A 17,976-nucleotide genomic window follows, 5' to 3' on the forward strand; every position below is an offset into this window, starting at 1 on the left:
TTGTAGACCAGGCTGGCCTCGAACTCAGAAATCCGCCTGCCTCTGCCTCCCGAGTGCTGGGATTAAAGGCGTGCGCCACCACGCCCGGCTCCAAAGAACTATTTCTAAATAGTTCCACTTCCCCTATATCCTAATAACCTTTCTTTCCTAATACCTCTGATGGGTGGTGGGCCAGAGGAAAGGTTAAACCCCTATTAAAGTAGGTTGAGAGAAATTTATGCCTACAATACTGTTTTATATTTGATGTTTGTATTAACTCGTGACCTTGGGAATAAACAAGAAAGGAAAGGTTTTGACTTTACATCGGTACCTGTTTGTGTGTCAAGTTGATAAATGGTCCATTGTGCTATATAGTTTTATGTCAACATGACACAAGCTTAAAGTTATCTGAGAGAAGGAAATCTCAATTAAGAAAAACCTCCATAAGACCCAGCTATAGACATGTCTTTAGAGCATCTTTAAAATTAGTGGTTGACCGGCTGGAGAGATGGCTCAGTGGTTAAGAGCACTGACTGCTCTTCCAGAAGTCTTGAGTTCAATTCCCAGCAATTACATGGTGGCTCACAACCATCTGTAATGGGATCCAATGCCCCCTTCTGGTGTGTCTGAAGATAGAAACAGTGTACTCACGTATAAAATAAATAAACCTTAAAAAAATGTAGAATTAAAAAAAAATAGTGATTGACATGAGAGAGTCAAGCCTTGGGTGGGTGGTTCTGACTTGTGTAAGAAACAGGCTGAGCAAGCCATGAGGAGCAAGCCAGTAAGCAGCACCCCTCCATGGCCTCTGCATCAACTCCTGCCTCCAGGTTCCTGCCCTGATTGAGTTCCTGCACTCACTGCTTTTTATGATGAACTGTTTTTCATATGAGACTGTGAGTAAAATAAACCCTTTCCTTCCCATGATGCCTTTGGTCATATTGTTTCATGACAGCAATGGCAACCCTACATTTTACATTTTATGAGAGGACAGACAGATACATTTTATGAGAGGAATTGATGACCAAAGAAGAACTAGCAAAAGGCCCATTATGCCCAACACAGTAAATCAGTAAACTTCTATAATCAGTAGAAGAAGAGAAGAACAGGACTCCGACCATCTAGAAAAACAATGAACAAAATCATACAGAGTGGCAAACTCCTCTAAATAATAGCCTTAAATTAAAATAGCATCAAGCTAGCAATAAAAAGGCACAGACAAGCTAACTGGATTAAAAAACCTAGGGCCAAGAAAATGGCTTAGTGTTCAAAGGTGATTGCTGTGCAAGCTGAAAGACCCAAGTTCCATCCCCAAGATACACACAAAGGAGGAAAGAGTACACAGTTATCCTCTGACTTCGACACAGGCACTGTGCCACAAGTTCGCTCTTTCTGTCTCCCTCATGACAAAGTGAGGAAGCCACTCAAGATTCAACCGTGCGTTGTCTCTAAGAGACACGACACTGACAAGGACACCGAAGTCTGAGAGTCAGGAGCTGAAGGTCAATCTACCGTGAGGGTAGACAGTAAAAACAAATGGACATATTTGTGACTCATAAAGCAGACATCAACCTAACATTTGTCAGGAGGGATACAGACGGTCTTTACATATTAATAAATGGGACAATTTATCCAGAAGATTTTATAGGTATAAATGCACTGATTAAAAAATTGTGAGAGGCCCTGCTAGAGCCTTACAAATACAAAGGCAGATGCTTGCAGTCAACCATTGGACTGAGTTGGGGTCCCCGATAGAGGAATTAGAGAAGAAACTGAAGGAGCTGAAGCGGTTTGCAACCCCATAGGAAGAACAATATCAACCAACCGGACCCCCAGAGCTTCCAGGGACTAAGCCACCAACTAAGGAGTACACATGACTCCAGCTGCATATGTAGCAGAGGATAGCCTTGTCAGGCATCAATGAAAGGAGAGGTCCTTGGTCCTATGAAGGCTCAGTAGATGCCCCAGTGTAGAGGAATGGATGGCGGGAAGGGTGGGAATGGGTGGGTGGGAGAACACCCTCATAGAAGCAGGGGGAGGGAGGATGTGATAGGATGTTTCCGGGAGGGAGGGAAACTGGGAAAGGGGATAACATTTGAAATGTAAATAAAGAAAATAACCAATAAAATAAATAAGTAAATAAATAGATAGATAGATAGATAGTGAGAATCAAAGGAATGACTGATTTACTTCAAGGTCTTAGGAAAACAAGAAGAAATTGACAACATTCTAGAAGGTTTTCTAGTAAAAATCCAGTAGATTGAGTCTAGTTATATCAAATATCAAAAGCAGCATTTCCTTGCCACCAAGAGAAGCTTGAAGGAGGACACAATGCTAGAAAGTGGTAGAGATGAGATTTGAATCCAGTGCTGTGTCAAACATCTTTAGATTCCTCTGGTAAACACAAGCTAAAGAGATGAAATAATTCATTCGCTCTGAGGACAGATTTTACCGTGTTAAGGCCAGCTCAGGCAGTAGGATCTGGATATAATTAAGAGGAAGCTCCACCCTTGGGCAGCTCATGGTTTAATAAAGAGTCTGGGGGCTCTCCTGACAGGCAGCCTCCAGGAAGGAGGGCAGGTGTGAATGTGTTTGCTCCAGAGCAATGGAAGCACAGAGCTAAGCAGGATCGGAGAGAGAAAGGGGCCCTTGCTTATGGAGACATAACTAACTCGGGAAGTGACCTTTAAAATGAGTTGGAAGTAAAGAGAGAAGGTAACAGAATTAATGTTTTGGGGTGCTGTTAACAAGAGACCCTAACAACAAGCAAGTGACCCAGCCTTGCGCTCCTCAGGGTGAAGATTCGGGATCCCTGCTTCTTGTAAATATGACCCATTCTGCTGTGGTCCAGTGCTCTGTATTTCCAGAAGGATATGCTTGGGAGCCTCTTCACAGAAAGATCCAAGGCACAGAGGGGAGACTTTAGGCTATAAACCAGACGGTGGGTGTCTAACAGACGGCGATCCAATTCCAGACTGAGTTAAATGTCACAGCAATTGGAAAACTTCCGGATGATTTCAGCACTTCCAGTGCCTGGAAATACTGAGCCTTGGACTGCAAGGCCCAGCCAGCCCCAGGCCAAAATGCCTGTTTTGCTAGAGCAGCAGGACACACTAGAATGGTGACATTCTAATAAGGCAAAAAGGACAGTAGATGATATAAATATTAGTCAACAAAATGGCGCTGAGTCATCACAGCGAGACTGGAGAAAGTAGAGAAAGGAAGGGACAGAATGACAGGGCAGAATCGCAGTTCTGCAAGGTCATCCCAAGGAGACCTCAAAGGTTCCTGTAAAATGTGGGAAGGGGGACAAGGAGTGAAGTCTGTGAGTATGGGGGACAGAGGGGGAAGGGAGGAGGGAGCTGCCTAGCAGGCACAGGGTGCAGCCAGTGTGAGTACCCTCATGTTTTACAGGTGAGGGGGCTAAATTCCAAGCGGTGTGGCTTAACGCAACCACAGTTGTTTATTTTGCTTTTGACTCTGCCGTTTGGGCTGGACTTCAGGGGAATTGCTAGTCTGTTCAGCCTATGGTCAGCAGAGGTGACTCATGGGAAGGGTCTTTGGGAAGCCTGTCCCAAGGTCAGCTGCATGTGGCTATGATGTAACCGTGTGTCTTCATGGTTGTTTACATTTCCTTCCACTGTGGGCAGTCGGTAATTGTATGTGTGTTTGGGTGAATGGCATAACAATAGGTTTTGATCCATTTTATGTAGTAATTGGTTAAATGGACTATACTTACATGTTTTATACTTGCATAAAGTAAGATACTTTTTTCTTAATTTGTTGAGTATTTTTAGACCATATAAGTCCAACTGTTTCTTCAGATTGTCACAAATCTCCAAACGTGTCTCAGTGGGCTTGTGAGGTCAGGGGTCAACTGCAGTGCCAAGCACCTGGCTTCAGACTGTTGCCTAGGGCCATAGAATAGTAATGGGCTAAGGCCCTTTCTTCTCTCCACAGCCATTTCCCTAAGTGTGGCTCTATCCTACAGAATAACAGAAGGTAAAAGAAAAGCAGATACAAGACATGTCCCTTTCTGAGTCTAGCCTTGGATGCTCAAGTATTTTGTATTAAATGTTGAGTGGTCCCGGGGTAAATCATGAGCCGTGTTGTCTCACCCCACTTCAAGGGAGGTGTGGCCCTTCTCACTTGTTCTAATGTGCTTTGTCTGAAGTGCTGTTAATGGAGGCTTTTGTCTCCTTTTGCCTAAGATGAAGAAGAAGATGTGAAGTTAGACCCCTACCACCAGGCCAAGCACTAATGGATGCTTTCATCTGTTTTCCTATAAACTTCTACCTTTAGCCGATATCTGCTGCAACTTTACAAAGAGACCTCTCCGGACACTGCCCCCATCCCATAGCAGGAGCAGCTTCTCCATAAACCTCGCCCAGTTACCACACCTGCAGGTAGGCCAGTCTCAGCAGCTCAGATCTGATAAGGCATCAGCCTGGGGGCACTGATCCTGCTGTCCCTTTTAAAAACTCACTCTGAGCAAGCTTCAGAGAATCAGATCACTGGGAAGACAGGTGGAACTCCTGGAATCCAACATTAAAAGCTGTAAAGTGTTTCCCCGGTGTCTGGAGACTCTTTCAAAAGACAGTGGAGCCAGGTGTGGTTGCATTGTCACCTTTGATCCCAGTCATCTGGAGGCAGAGGCAGGTGGGTCTCTGTGAGTCTGAGGCCAGCCTGGTCTGTCGACATAGCCAATTTGAGGCCTGCTGGGGATATGTAATGATTCTTTGTCTCAAAACAAGACAAAGCGACCAAAAATAAAAGACTACAGAGCCGAAAGCATTTCTTAAGGAGAAAAACAAACAAACACAATGATGAAAACCCCAACAACTAGGGAGGGGCACACAAGTAATCCACCTAGAACAAGAGGTTGCAGGCAGAGCACCCCGAAAAGTACTTAACAGACAGGGGCATGCTGGAAGGGTGTTTGAAATCAGTGATGTCTCAAAGCCATAATACACGGACACGAATGGAGATCAAAGGAGTCCACAAGGTCTCATGTCTCAAAGCAAGAGCATCAGACCCTTGAAAAGATGACACAGTAAACGTCCAACTGGACTTTGATTGAATGCACACATCAGTTCTGCACGGCACACTTGCTGCCCAGAGCGAGCAGAGCAGACAGCAAGAGCCAGATCTGGAAGCAGCAAGCCTAATTCTGTTTGGGTAAATTTGCCAAGCATAATAGGTTATGAGCCTGTATGGGTGTTCCCGAGTAATTAAGCTTAATTGTTTGTGAAAATCAGAGGATCCATCAGCTACAAGCCCAATTAATTAAATGCAGGCACACAAGTCACATTGGGGAAGGAAGGAGGAGGGCTGGGTTTGTTGCAGAATTCAACTGATGTTATTTTATTTAATTTCGAAAAGCCACAGGGAGAGTGCCACATACCTAGTAACATGACTTCTGGGAGACAGCCTGCCAGGTTACGGTATGGACTGCATATCAGCACTTTCAGGACTCTGCCAGGGCAGAGCAGGAAAGAGGATGAGACTTCGCTGCACAGTTGGGGAGGGGAGCCAGGGAGAATCTTTGCCTAAATGATTTGAAGAATCAGGTGGATTCAAGTTTAAGGAGACCCTAGTGATACCTTCCTTTACTGTGGAGAACTGTTAGGTGGGATGCAGAAAAACGCACCCCCCCCCCAAAAGATAAGCTTCCTCACACTTTCCACCATTTGTGGACCTATTACACCTTTCTCAGTACTCCAGTGTCTTTATGTTTATTTTCTGGTTTTTCTTTAAATTGGTGAACTGTTACCCTGGCGTGTGCTCTCTCCTACCGCTGCCACCATTTCAGGGGTTTTCTCACCACTTGTCAAGGCCTCCTTCGTGGAAGACCACGAAATGGGGCATTCATTTAAACAAACCATGGACGATAAAATCCCACTGACTCCCATTTGGCAGTTTTAAAATGCCTCCTTCCCTTTTCCTATGCACCCTAACTTCCTTGAAGATACCCCAGAATTAGGGCTCACTAGGTCAGTGATTTTAGGTATACCTTCACTTCAAAGGTCATCTTATTCACAACTGAAACTCAAGTCGGTTCTGAATTTCCCTTCAGAGACAGGGTAGAGACTGCCGTGAGAAAAGGGGTCACAGAGATGCCTCTAGACATACAGCCTTTGAACGCTCTGGTGGTTTTCTGACAAGTTGCGAAGGCTTTCATGGTCAGGCTGGGTCACCCAGCATTTTTTTTTCTGTGTGTGTGTGTGTGTGGACTCAGCCCTATTATTATGTTAGAGGTCACTCTGACTTCCTCTCTGAACTCTGATTTAGCTTTGCATCCTTATTTGGAGATTGGTGACGGAACCTCACAGTCCTGCCCATATGTCCGCAGTGGACACAAGGAGATCTGAATATGTGGGATGAGGATCTTTCAGGGGGACTTGATGGTGTCTCTGTGGACAGAAGAAGCAGACTGGTCAGAGAGCCTGGAGTCAGAGAGGCTCTGTCCATGGCAAAAACCAGAGCAAAATACTGTCAGGACCCGAGCAGGGAACTTAAAAACCACCCTTCCTCCTGGTCCATTCCCGCTTGACCCCAAACTATTGCCTCTACTTCTGTAATGAGTTTGAGCCTAGAGCCCACCTTGTGTCTTAGGAATCAAAGCAGTAATGGCAGAGCTATGGCAAAAATGTAAGGGCCTAATTAAGTCACGGCTCCAGATGGAAAGACAGCTTTATGATTGCAATCCAGATGATGACACAACAGGATCTAAGAGTCCCTGACACCTCACCCCGCAGGCCTCTTGTTTGTTTTAACGAGAGTGCCCTTTGAGAACCTTTGTCTCTTATTCATCCTAAGTGGAATCTATCCAAGGCTTGCCCCAGCTACTCCCTGCTCAAAGGGTGGCTAATTGTTGGGAGCCTAGAATGAAACAGGGTGTATGCAAACCTTGAGGACACATGTCCAGAGATTTTCAACGGCTTCTGTCATACCCACCATGGAGACCAAAGGTCATCAGGGCTTTCTTCTTACTGCATTGCCTCTCTGAAGGTTGCATGCAAAGATGCCCAGTAGCCATACGTTACCTCTAACTATATGCACCTGAGGACCAGTCACTCCCCTACTAAATCCAATTTTTAGGGAAATTGTGTAATGTAGAAGAGGAATGAACAGCGGGGCTGTGGGAAGAAACATCTCACTCTGAAATTCCACTTCTGCTAGTAGTAAGAAGATAACGACAACAATAAGAACCATGAAGTGGGGGCTAGAGAGATGGTTCAGTGGTTAAGAGCCCTGACTGCTCTTCCAGAGGTCCTGCGTTCAACTCCCAGCAACCACACGGTGGCTCACAACCATCTGTAATGGAGTCCAGTGTCCTCTTTTGGTGTGTCTGAAGACAGCCACAGTGTGTACTCATATAAATAAAATAAATTAATAAAAAAATAAAAAGAACCATGAAGTGTTCTGAGCGCTGACCACACAGTGGGCTCTTGCTGAACAGCATCTCAGTTTATCTTCAGATGAGCATCCTGGGTAGAGGATTACTCTTAAGGGAACAGACAAGAATGAAGGGTGATCAGACTGATAAGCAGGGCACTCATGATTACCTTTGTCAGGGTCAATGATTATCAGGGTACACCTCCAGGAACTGAAGAAGTTCCTAGGCCATGGAACGTTTGTTGCCAAAGTTGGGACGCTTTGGCCATCCCTATTATCTTAGAAAAGTACCCTTTACCAAAGACTCGGTTAACCCAAGGGTATTTGAACCGTATCAAGTTCAGTTCACCAATTTCTCATGGTTTCTGAGGATCAGCGCTTCTGGGTATAGATTTAAATGAAATGAAATTTTAATTTGTTAATTTAATTTATACAGGCATTATTCTCCCTATAATAGTCACTATGGATTGTTTATTTTTTAATGATCCATAATTCCTGACTGGTGAATGATGAAACCAAGGACAATTCCCACTAGCAATTTTAGGGTTTTACTGAGAACCTTCCTATTGGCCTGGTTCTTCTGTAAACATGTCATCACTTTGCTCATTAAGCAGCTACAGAGAACTGACATCATAGCCAGAACTAAGTAGTGACAGCATGGACAGATGGTACAGAGAGCTGACACCATAGAAAGGTACAGTTAAACTCCCCTGGGACCAAAAAGGTGACGGGAAGATCTTGGCTTTGTAGTGAAGAAATACCCACCCAGTTGAAACCTTTTACTCTTTAATAGTTGACGGATAGTACAAAATTCCCCACTTTGTGCCACATGCTCTACATGGTAGAGTCTACAAGATGCACCATCCAGCAGTTAATAGGACATTCTCCACAGTCCAGTGGAGCGGTGGATCTTAGTCACACCCTGCACAACTAACGATCTGATCTAGTAATGGTCTGAATTCAAAGGTGGGCTTCGAAGATCACTCGGACATTTGGATGGAGACCCTTGGCAAACCACCTGATGGTTCTAGGAACCTCAACGATAAGGTCAGAACTCCATAGCAAGGTTGGGGGACATTGCTCTTGTCTAGGAAGAGGAGAAATGGGGCAGCTTTGTTCTGTGTACACACTCTTCAGACCATGACGAGAGTGGTAGACCATCCAGAGGTGTTAGCAAAGGAATGCAGGGTGGAAACAGACCGGGAAGACACAGGATCCTCACACCACTGGATATCACTACTAGGAAAGTGACTGGTGACATCATTTCCGGGGCAGTAAATGGGGATGTCACTGTGGTAGGTAGAGGCTCCAGGGGCCTTTATTTTTTTCCCATTGGCCTGAACTTCACTGATTTTCATATACAGAAATGGAAGCTTGGAGAAGGGAGACTAGAAACTTTCCCTATGCCATAAAAAGAAGTCATGCACAGTAGGTTAATTCTTTCTAGATGCTTCTAAATATCACAAGCTCAAATTTCTAAGATGGAAACAATCCATGTTAGAGTTGCCCCTGTGGAAAAATCTTGGCTATTTATTTCAATAGCCTACTATGTGGTAAAGCACACAATAGGAAGCAGGAGACAGAGGCTTCCTCCTGCCCATGACAGGTTGTCAATGCATCTTTGCTTTATTGGTATCATTTTAACGTTGTTCATGGCTTTTTTTCTAGCTTTAGAATCACGAGGCATGAAAGATGCTCTGAGGTGGTTTTCTACAGGGAGAGAAGGAGCAAGTCTCACTCTGGCTGAGTGGGCTGGTAATTCCCACTACTGTGAACCCAGTGTTTATTGCTGGGTTAACTCTTGAAGGTTCAGGAGCAGCAAGAAGCCTGTATGGTCTGGAGAGACTTCCCAAGGATGTGAGAGGGGCTCAGGGGGTTGTTTTATTTTTTTTCTTTTACAAAAGGAATATTTTATTAGAGTTTTGAGGATTTCACACAGCGTGGTTTGACCATATTCACCCTCAACAGCGTCTCAGGTCCCCCTCCTCCAATAACCCACCCCACCTTTTTATCGCCTTTCAACATTTTTAAAATTTAATTAAAATCAGCCCTCCAACACCTTCCATGCCCCCCTCCTCAGATTCATAGTTTCTCTTCCTTTAATTATTATTACACAGATCCTAATATACATCTACAACTTGCTGGGTCCATCCACTGTTGCTTGGATGGGTATGTGTTTAGGGCTGGCCCCTTGGTATTGGGTAACAGTTTAGGGGCTCATCCTTAGAGGAGACCTATCTCCCTTTGTCAGCAGCCATTAGTTGCTGAGAGCAATAAGGATCTATTTTGGGGTGTGCTAATGCCAAGCGAGCCGTGCCAGGTACAGAGCTACGGACACATGGGTAAGCTTCCTTCACCTGGTATTTGGTATTTCGAACATCACACCAGGTCCTGGTCTCCTTGCAGCATTTTCTGATTAAAAAAAAAATTATGAAAAAAATCATCATCATGTGCTCAGCTTTTTATTATGGACAATTTCAAATCTATAAAAAAGCGAGAGAGTGTAAGAGTGCCCACGTTCAGGAACAATATTTATCAGCTTCTCAGTCAGCCTTCTTTCGAGTTTCACTCTTATCTCCTCTCCTTGGTACATTTTGAAAAAGCAAATCTCACGTATTTTGCCTAATAACATTGGGAATGGCTCTGATGTTAGCCTTTTAATTCTATCTCTGTCTGACAAATCATCCCTACAATCTAAGTCTCTTTTTAAAAGAATCTATTAAGACTTTATTATAAAGAGCTTGAATAGGTAAATAAGAAACACCTGCATCCTAAAAGAGGCCATGGAGCTAATTGTTTTTGTAGTGCTCAGTCATGGAGTTCCCAATTTTTGGTGGTGGATAAGTGCATAAGAATATATACACAGTGAAGGTGTAAAAAATTATACACACACACACACACACATACACACACACACACACACACACAAAATCCAGCCTGAAGGCCTACAGCTTCAGAATGGCTATTCTAACTGAACATTTTGCTGTGAGATGTTTTCTTTCTTTTTTCTTTTGTGTGTGTGTGTGTGTGTGTGTGTGTGTGTGTGTGTGTGTGTGATGTTTTCATGTGAAAGTCCTTTATAATGGAATTTTAAATCTCTTTTTGGGATGAGATTTATTAAAGTCTTACACAGAGTGAAAAATGTCTGTAGTGGGAACTAATCCCCAGTTGGTTTTAGCTCCGAGTTTCAATAAATGTGTGTCTTTGTACCACACTCAAATGATCTTTCTCATCACTTGAAAGTACATATATCAACTCCAGGCAGGTGAATGAGTGCAGGAGCGATCATCATAGAAGAGGAAGCAGCCTTTCTCAGTGCCTGCTGTAATCACTGTTTATTGTGGCTTGAAAACACAACCCATTTGATTGGCCAGAGCGTATATCACTCAGGAATAAATTTTATTAGCATCAGATATTGTTTAGGGAAACGGAGTTTCTGTTGATGCTCTGAGGTCTGAATGGCTGTAATAGGAGCCTTCTAAGGAGCTTGGTTATTACTGCCCTCATTAATAACCAACCCTACCCAGGATTCTTTGGGGACTGTAATCAATCCAAACAAAAGTTGCTTTGTGAAGGAGGAAGTGATGCTCTTCTGGAAACTGCTGTACCCTCAAAACAGAAGAATAAAAGCCAAACAAGAAACAATTCCAGACAGCAGGAAAACATGCCACTTCCTTCTTCCTCCTGGAGACACCCTGCGGGCTATTTACCGACAAGAGCGCCCTCTGTTGTTTCCCAGATACTTTGCCTTTCTCGATTGGGTTTAGAAGGTGTGGTGTGCTGGCCAGGTGGCTTCTGTTGGACTGAAAACTAGGACGGTTAAGAAAGCCCTCCTAACAGTCCAGGTAGGGACCGAGATGCAGTGTGCTGTGGCTCAGAACCCCTTCTTTGTAAAGCCACCAATAAGATGCTTTTCTAACAATGTTTTCCTAACAGAAACACCTGTTGAGGGAGGGGCTGTCAAAACGGAAGGGGATGTGGAAGCCATTAAAAGACCAAGAACTTTAACCTCACTCTTCCAGATCCTTAGGGAACTCACCTACTAGCGTGATACAGAGCTGTGGGCTCATTCCTTCTTGCCTGGAAGGGCAGTTTTGAATGCCCAGCAGGTCCACAAATGCCCCTTTCTCAGAACATAGAAGCTGCTGGCTTTCTCTCACAGAGAACCAGGAAGCTAACCTCTCACTGGTCTGGGTTCACAATCATATCAAAAGATATGGGTCTGTATACTTATTTATTTACAATTGGCTTTGTTTTTATTGCTGGTGCTGTGGGTGTTGTTTCAGACCCATCCATGTCAAAGAATGGATGGCACATTCCTGAAAGCTCAGGATTAGCCCTAGCCCCCACCCCCCCACCCCCCTCTCAGACAGGGTTTCACTATGAAGGCCATGCTGCCTGCAGACTCAGAGATCCTCCTGCCTCTGTCTCCCTAGTACTAAGATGAAAGATACACCCCCCCAACCCCAGTCCCCCATGCCTGGCCCCAGCCACCTTCCTAAGCTTTGGTTGGTCTTGAGGCTTCTGTGGGTAGATCTCACAGAAGGGACCCAGCTCCTCTGTTTGATCTCTGTTACTTCATCCCCTCGGAGTCAATCCCAGTGAGGTTATCTGGTCATTCTCGTCAGCTGTCTCCTGAGAGACTTGCTATTAGAACTTCTCACTGTCCTTTGGCTTTAACTCTTTATATGCTTTTAAATGTTTCATCTGGAGAATTGTAACTGTTTCCTTGGCCAAGTTAAGTCTGCCTGCCTTTTGACTGAGGAGTGTCTCCCCTTTAGCATGGCAGTAACCAAACCTCCACTCAGCCCTGAAGCTATGTGATCTATCTACAGTGACCAGTTCTATCGGTTGGCTGTAAACTGAACTGAACATGGTATTATTCTGCATGTCAACAATATCAGAGCAAACTAATGGAGCAGATTGTAAACTGTTAGAGTCTATGCGCCCTTAGGCTAAGTGTTTATAAAGACTGAAGGCAGTTTAAACCAGCCTTGGTGGTTCATCTTGTAATCTTACCACTGAAGTTAATTAGAGAATTAGTCTAATTAAGGTTTCCATACGAATTCTAAAGGGGTGATTCCTGATACGTTTTAGTGCCCTGAGTGATTTTATTGTCTTTTTTGACAGACAACTTAAATTTAATTTCGGAGTCTTTTGACTGGGTCTTGAGATCTGAAAGCAGAGTGGAACACTTCTCACTTAATCACCAAAGCAAGAAAAAAACAAAAACAACAACCCAGAGTCACTGTGGACATCTCTGCAGGTTCAGTAGCTAAAGAGGCTCATTTTATTTTCTGAAGGTCAGACCTCTAAGTCTGATATTGGAAATGGACAGTCATGGTTGGTGTCTGCTCTCCCTCTAGGCATTCTTGGGGAGTACACTTGTGTAGAGCCTCGTTACCCTACTTCCCGAGCCCCACTATCCTACTTCCCAAGCCCCAAGGCACCCTTTAGCATGTTTTTAGCATACATAGATCACATGCTTCTGTGGTACTCCTCATACCATCCTCCAGTCATCTTCCATCTTGCCATATGCCAGCCCTACCCAACAGGAGCGAACACTCATGGTATGTATCTTTCTGAATTGGTAACTTTGTTTCACGTGACAATCTCCAGTTGTAGCCATTATCTTGGAAACCATGACACCATTTCCTTCTTTAGAGCTGAATCCGACTCCATTGGTTTTTATATACCACCTATTCTTCCCCCTGCCCCCTTGCTTTGTCTCCCCACCCCACCACAGCCACAGCCATACCCATACCCTTTTTTCCAACTCTGCTTTTCCATTGTGGCATCACATAGCATGAGGCCCTTGTCAGCTGCTACTGCTGCTCAGTCCTAGGCTTCTAACTCCCCAAGTGTTTGCTAAACAAACTTCTCTTCTTTATAAACGACCTCGTCTCAGGAATTATGTTATAGACACAGAAAATGGCCTGAAAATGGGTTCCTGGATTAGAACATAGATCTTTTGAAAGAGTATTACCCAGCTCCACGTGCAATTATTTTAGCTTATATCATTGTGTAATTCTCTTGTAATACTTGAATCAGAACAATAGGATCACTATGCTACCTATAGGTTGTTCAGAACCCTGAACTAGGACAAACCTTTCTTTAGTTTGTAAGTGGCCTGTGCCCGATATTTCAGTACCGTGATGCCAAGCTGATGAATACAGCAGTTATAACCCTAAGGAGCGCCCTCATTAGGACTCAGGTCCCAGAGGACAGACAGATATTGCCTCATCATCTTGTGCTTGCTTGTGCTTCCACCTTGCTTTGGGGCTCTTTATCCGAAAGTGATGTTAAAGTGACAGAAGTGACAATGACTGCCCATGAGAATTTCCAGAATGTGGCTGGTCAGCTTTCTGAAAAGCCTCTTCCACCTGCCCACCCACTTCCCACACCACTGGAGCATGGCATTCCTCTGAGAGATCTACTCACTGTAAAGGTGCTGAGAGGATGGGTGTTGCCCAGAGCCATTTACTAAACATAAAGGCAGCTTTTTGCGTGCTGCCGATAGCTCTGATGAGATTGGATCTTTGAGGTAAGCTGAGAGATTCCCATATGAAGTTGGGCTGTAATAGATTCCTTGTCCAATGTAGGGTAGGTTGGAATAAAGGGGGTCAGTCCTCCAGATAGTGCTTTGCCCATTTGGATGAATGTTAGGGCACCTTACACTCAGTACGTTGAGCACTTGTTGCTATTGTGAATCACATTTTAGGAGATGTTAAAATCGATTGCATGGGCTGGGCATGCACAAACCCACAATCACAGCACTCAGGAGGAAGAGATACCTGGTCAGTGACTTGTGGGCTAGCCTGAGCTATGTATCGAATCCTTGCCGAAAGTAAACAAAAGCAAAATTAAAAATGCAACAGAAGCCCATGTCATATCTCCACTCCCCATCCACACACTGGCTGGTTCCATTAGGAGGGGACTTTAGTAACCTGTACACTGTGAATGGCACTAGCTGGACCGGAAACCCTCATATGATCCCTGTGGATGCTGTGCCTGGCCCTGAGTGATGTGGGCAAGGTTAGAGGGCAGTAGTACAGCGTGTGAGCCAGTTTGGGCCACTCCTTTCCTGTCTCCTGGCCTCAGTTTCCCTTTGTGTTAGAAGATAACACCTAAGGTTTGGGGAAATTAGTACAGAAATGCCAAAGCTGGCTAGTGATATAGCTCACAGGTGAATCATTTGCCCATGAGAAAGGCCCTGGATTCAATCCCCAGAACCATAAAATAAAGACAAATAAGTAAATACCAGAAGCCACTGTTTTTTTTTTTTTTTTTTTTTTTTTTTTTTTTTTGAGCTATTAGCAAAGTCCCTGGCTCCCATCAACATCCGCTCACAGTCTGATTCCCATGCACATCTGTAGCTGGTTTCACGTCCATTTCCTGATGGTGGTGATAATATCTGACTTATTGTAATTAACCTTGAATCAAGCCCATACGAATCACAGTCATGTAAGCCAATGAATGAGATGATAACGTCATTATCGGCAGGCTTTTTTTTTTTTTAATAGAAGTGAAGAGCTAAGCCATATTCCTTTCCAAAATAAACCTACAGGAGAGGTATGAGAAAGGATTCCCCGAACTCTCTTACATAGGAGAAAGGAAGCCTTCTTTGCGCGTAGCGATGCTGGGCCTTGCCTCCAAAGTAAATGAGGCCTCGGCTGTTCCCACTCATGTCTTTTCTGTAGCCGGATATGTTCTAGGCACATCCTCTATAAAAATCAGACTCGCTTTCTTCCTGATGTAAATTGCAAGCACATTTCTGCTCCCCACGACCAGTGTCCATTTCTCAACCAGGTCTCTCTAGCCTCTCCCATCCCCCTCCTAATGAGAATGGCTTGACTTGTAATTAAGGTCATATTTTTATAGGCCAGGAATAGCAGCAACTGAGGTGGGGGAGGGGTGCAGTGTGTACAGCTTTGCTCAGAGATAAATCCCTTACAGATTCGTGCACAGGGTCCGAGGGATTCCCCTGGGCATTGGCCACCCTCAGGTTCTTGAATGCTTTTGATGGCTTGAAATTAACAACAGTATTTATAGGTTGTAAACAGTCTTTGTGGTGAGATTTTCCCCTCTCTGCCCTAATCCCCTCTTCCAGATCAGATCTCTCTTACTTATCCCTTGTCTGAAGGATTATCCTCAGAATGGAAACAAGAGTCCCTTTTCCACTTCAAGCACTGCCTGGGCGGAAGCCCACAAGTGGAATCGTGGTTTCACGATGCACGCCGGCTCAGCCTTAGTCGGAGAACACAGTTCCATGTCTCCAGCCTGAGCTTGATCGCCTGCCCTCCCACTCTTTCCTCTCTAGGGCATTTCTAAGTCCTTCCTATGAGTCTAACCTGTCTCTTTAACATAACGATGGCTGTGAAGAGACAGCCAGATTTCCCAGACTCTGACAGTGATGTGATGGAGAAGCTGGCTTGGGAAAATAGTAACTTCCTCCAACCGATGACAGCCCATCTAAGCTTTGAGAGTGACTCCTGGAAGCCAGGCTCCCGACTCCTCTCTTCAAGTTGCACTTCCTTCTTTGGCTCAAATGGGAAACTACAGAAGTCACCACAGAGATCACCTCTAGGAAATACGGAGCCACCCACATGCAAACAGTTACTTGAGTTGGTGTGGAGGTCAGCTGCTCCCGGATAATCTGGACCAGCCGAGAAAGAGGGATCTAGACTTGCTTTGCTTGAGTCAACATGGCCGCTGAGGAGCCAATAGAGCGGTACAGCCCTGTTGCAGTAAGGATAGCATTCCGTACCTACCTGGCTATCCTCGGCAACACAGCCCTCACTTTCTGTCTTCTCCCCTCCTCCAATGTCAACCCCAAAATGGTTTAGATTAACATCAGGGTTTTGGATGTGGGTGACATATTGGCAAGCCCCAGACAACATTATTTAGTCTCCCGACAGGGGACCCTTGTGGCAACTGTACACTGTACACCACCTTATAAAGAGTGACACGCACATCAGTCTGCTAGAGCAAGTTAATATCCCCATCATGGGCTGATTCACTGGGCAGAAACCACACGTGCTGAGCCAGAGGCTGAACTCTTTGACCCTGCCTCTGGAAAGCGGAGTGTGTGCTGCTCCTGCGCCTCCATGCAAACACTCACCAGAGGCGGTGCTGCAGCTCAGGCTGATTTGATTTCTCCCCTTTTCTGGGCGGCAGACAATGCCTCAGCATCCTCCTGTTGGGACTGGGTGATTACAGGCAGCACATGGAGCTCACTAAGTGTGTGGGGCTGCGCTTGAAGCGTTTCCCATTTGTGTTCTCAGGGGTTTAATTGTTCCGACAACTTACTGAAACTGTTACAATGTTCTTCATTGTTCCAAAGATGAAGCAGATGTTCAAGGGCATTGAGTGACTGTTCAGTTCACAGCTGAGCTAACCAAACCAAACCAAAACAAAACCCATAATGTGTAAAAGGTAAATCTTAACAAATAGACTTGAACAAATATTCATGCCACTCTCCATCCCTTTAGCAAGAGTCCCTCTCTATTTAATCTGACTATTGCTGAAGAAAAGGATCTGATGGTTGAAGGTGCATGGGTGAACAGAGGCCATTCTGGGTAGAGACGCCCTAGGGTCAATGCTGGCAGCTTCAACAAGGCAGCTTGAGACTCACCCCTTGTCATCTGCCTTAAATTCAAAAGAGATGGGTAAACAGACCCAGGCAGGGACAAATGAGCTTCAGCAGACAACGACCCACCCACTGGGCTGTCTCCCAGCTATTGCAGCCCAGTGTTGCTCTCCGGAGCCTGCAAACCCCTTTGTTACTCACTCTTCCTGATGCACAGCCAACTTCCAGCATAGAGTGAAGAGGCCCAGCAATGAAGAGGCTTCCCCAGAGAGGAAGGGTCTTAGAGAGCTCACAGGAGATCCCCTGCCGGCTCCTTAGACCCCTACCAAGCTTGACTTCTTGGGAAAACATCCCAGTTTCCTAGACTGTTCTCCAAACACACACACTGAATCCCAAGTCCTTGGAATGGTGTCACACGTGCTCGCTGTACATTAGGTTGTGCTCTGGTGTGAAGTGGTGGATTAGCGGCCCATCAGAAGACGTAGGTAGAACATGAGGTTTTATGACTGTAGATTTCAGTTTCAATCTTCCAGATGCCTCCATTTTTTTTGGGGGGGGGCAACTCTTTTATAGATCCTATTCTGTAGAATTAGCAACACTGGACCACTGGCCTCGTCTCCTGAATCAAGGAAGTGCATCCATACCCCAAATCCTACAGCGCATGGCTGAGGAAGAGCAAAATCAGTGCCTCAGGAAGCTAAAGGGGCTGGAGAACGTAGGACAGGGTGAGATTTGATCTAGTGCCCACACAGTAGTAGGCTCACTTCTGATAAATTTTTGCAATCTTGCAAAATATTGGTTCCAGTCTCTTCTTTCTGTTTCAAGGCAAATGACAAAGGGTAAGCTGCAGGTCCTATTAGAAAATGGATAAAATGGGAGTTTTATGTCTCTCTACCAATGGTAAAAAAAGAGAGGTTTTCATAGGAAAGAGTTTCAGGAACCCTGATCTAATTGCTGCTGCTGCTCTTTCCCCTTCCCCTTCCCCTTCCCCTTCCCCTTCCCCTTCCCCT

The sequence above is a fragment of the Mus caroli genome, chromosome 13, assembly GCF_900094665.2.
Source record: "Mus caroli chromosome 13, CAROLI_EIJ_v1.1, whole genome shotgun sequence".
NCBI classification, from domain to species: domain Eukaryota; kingdom Metazoa; phylum Chordata; class Mammalia; order Rodentia; family Muridae; genus Mus; species Mus caroli.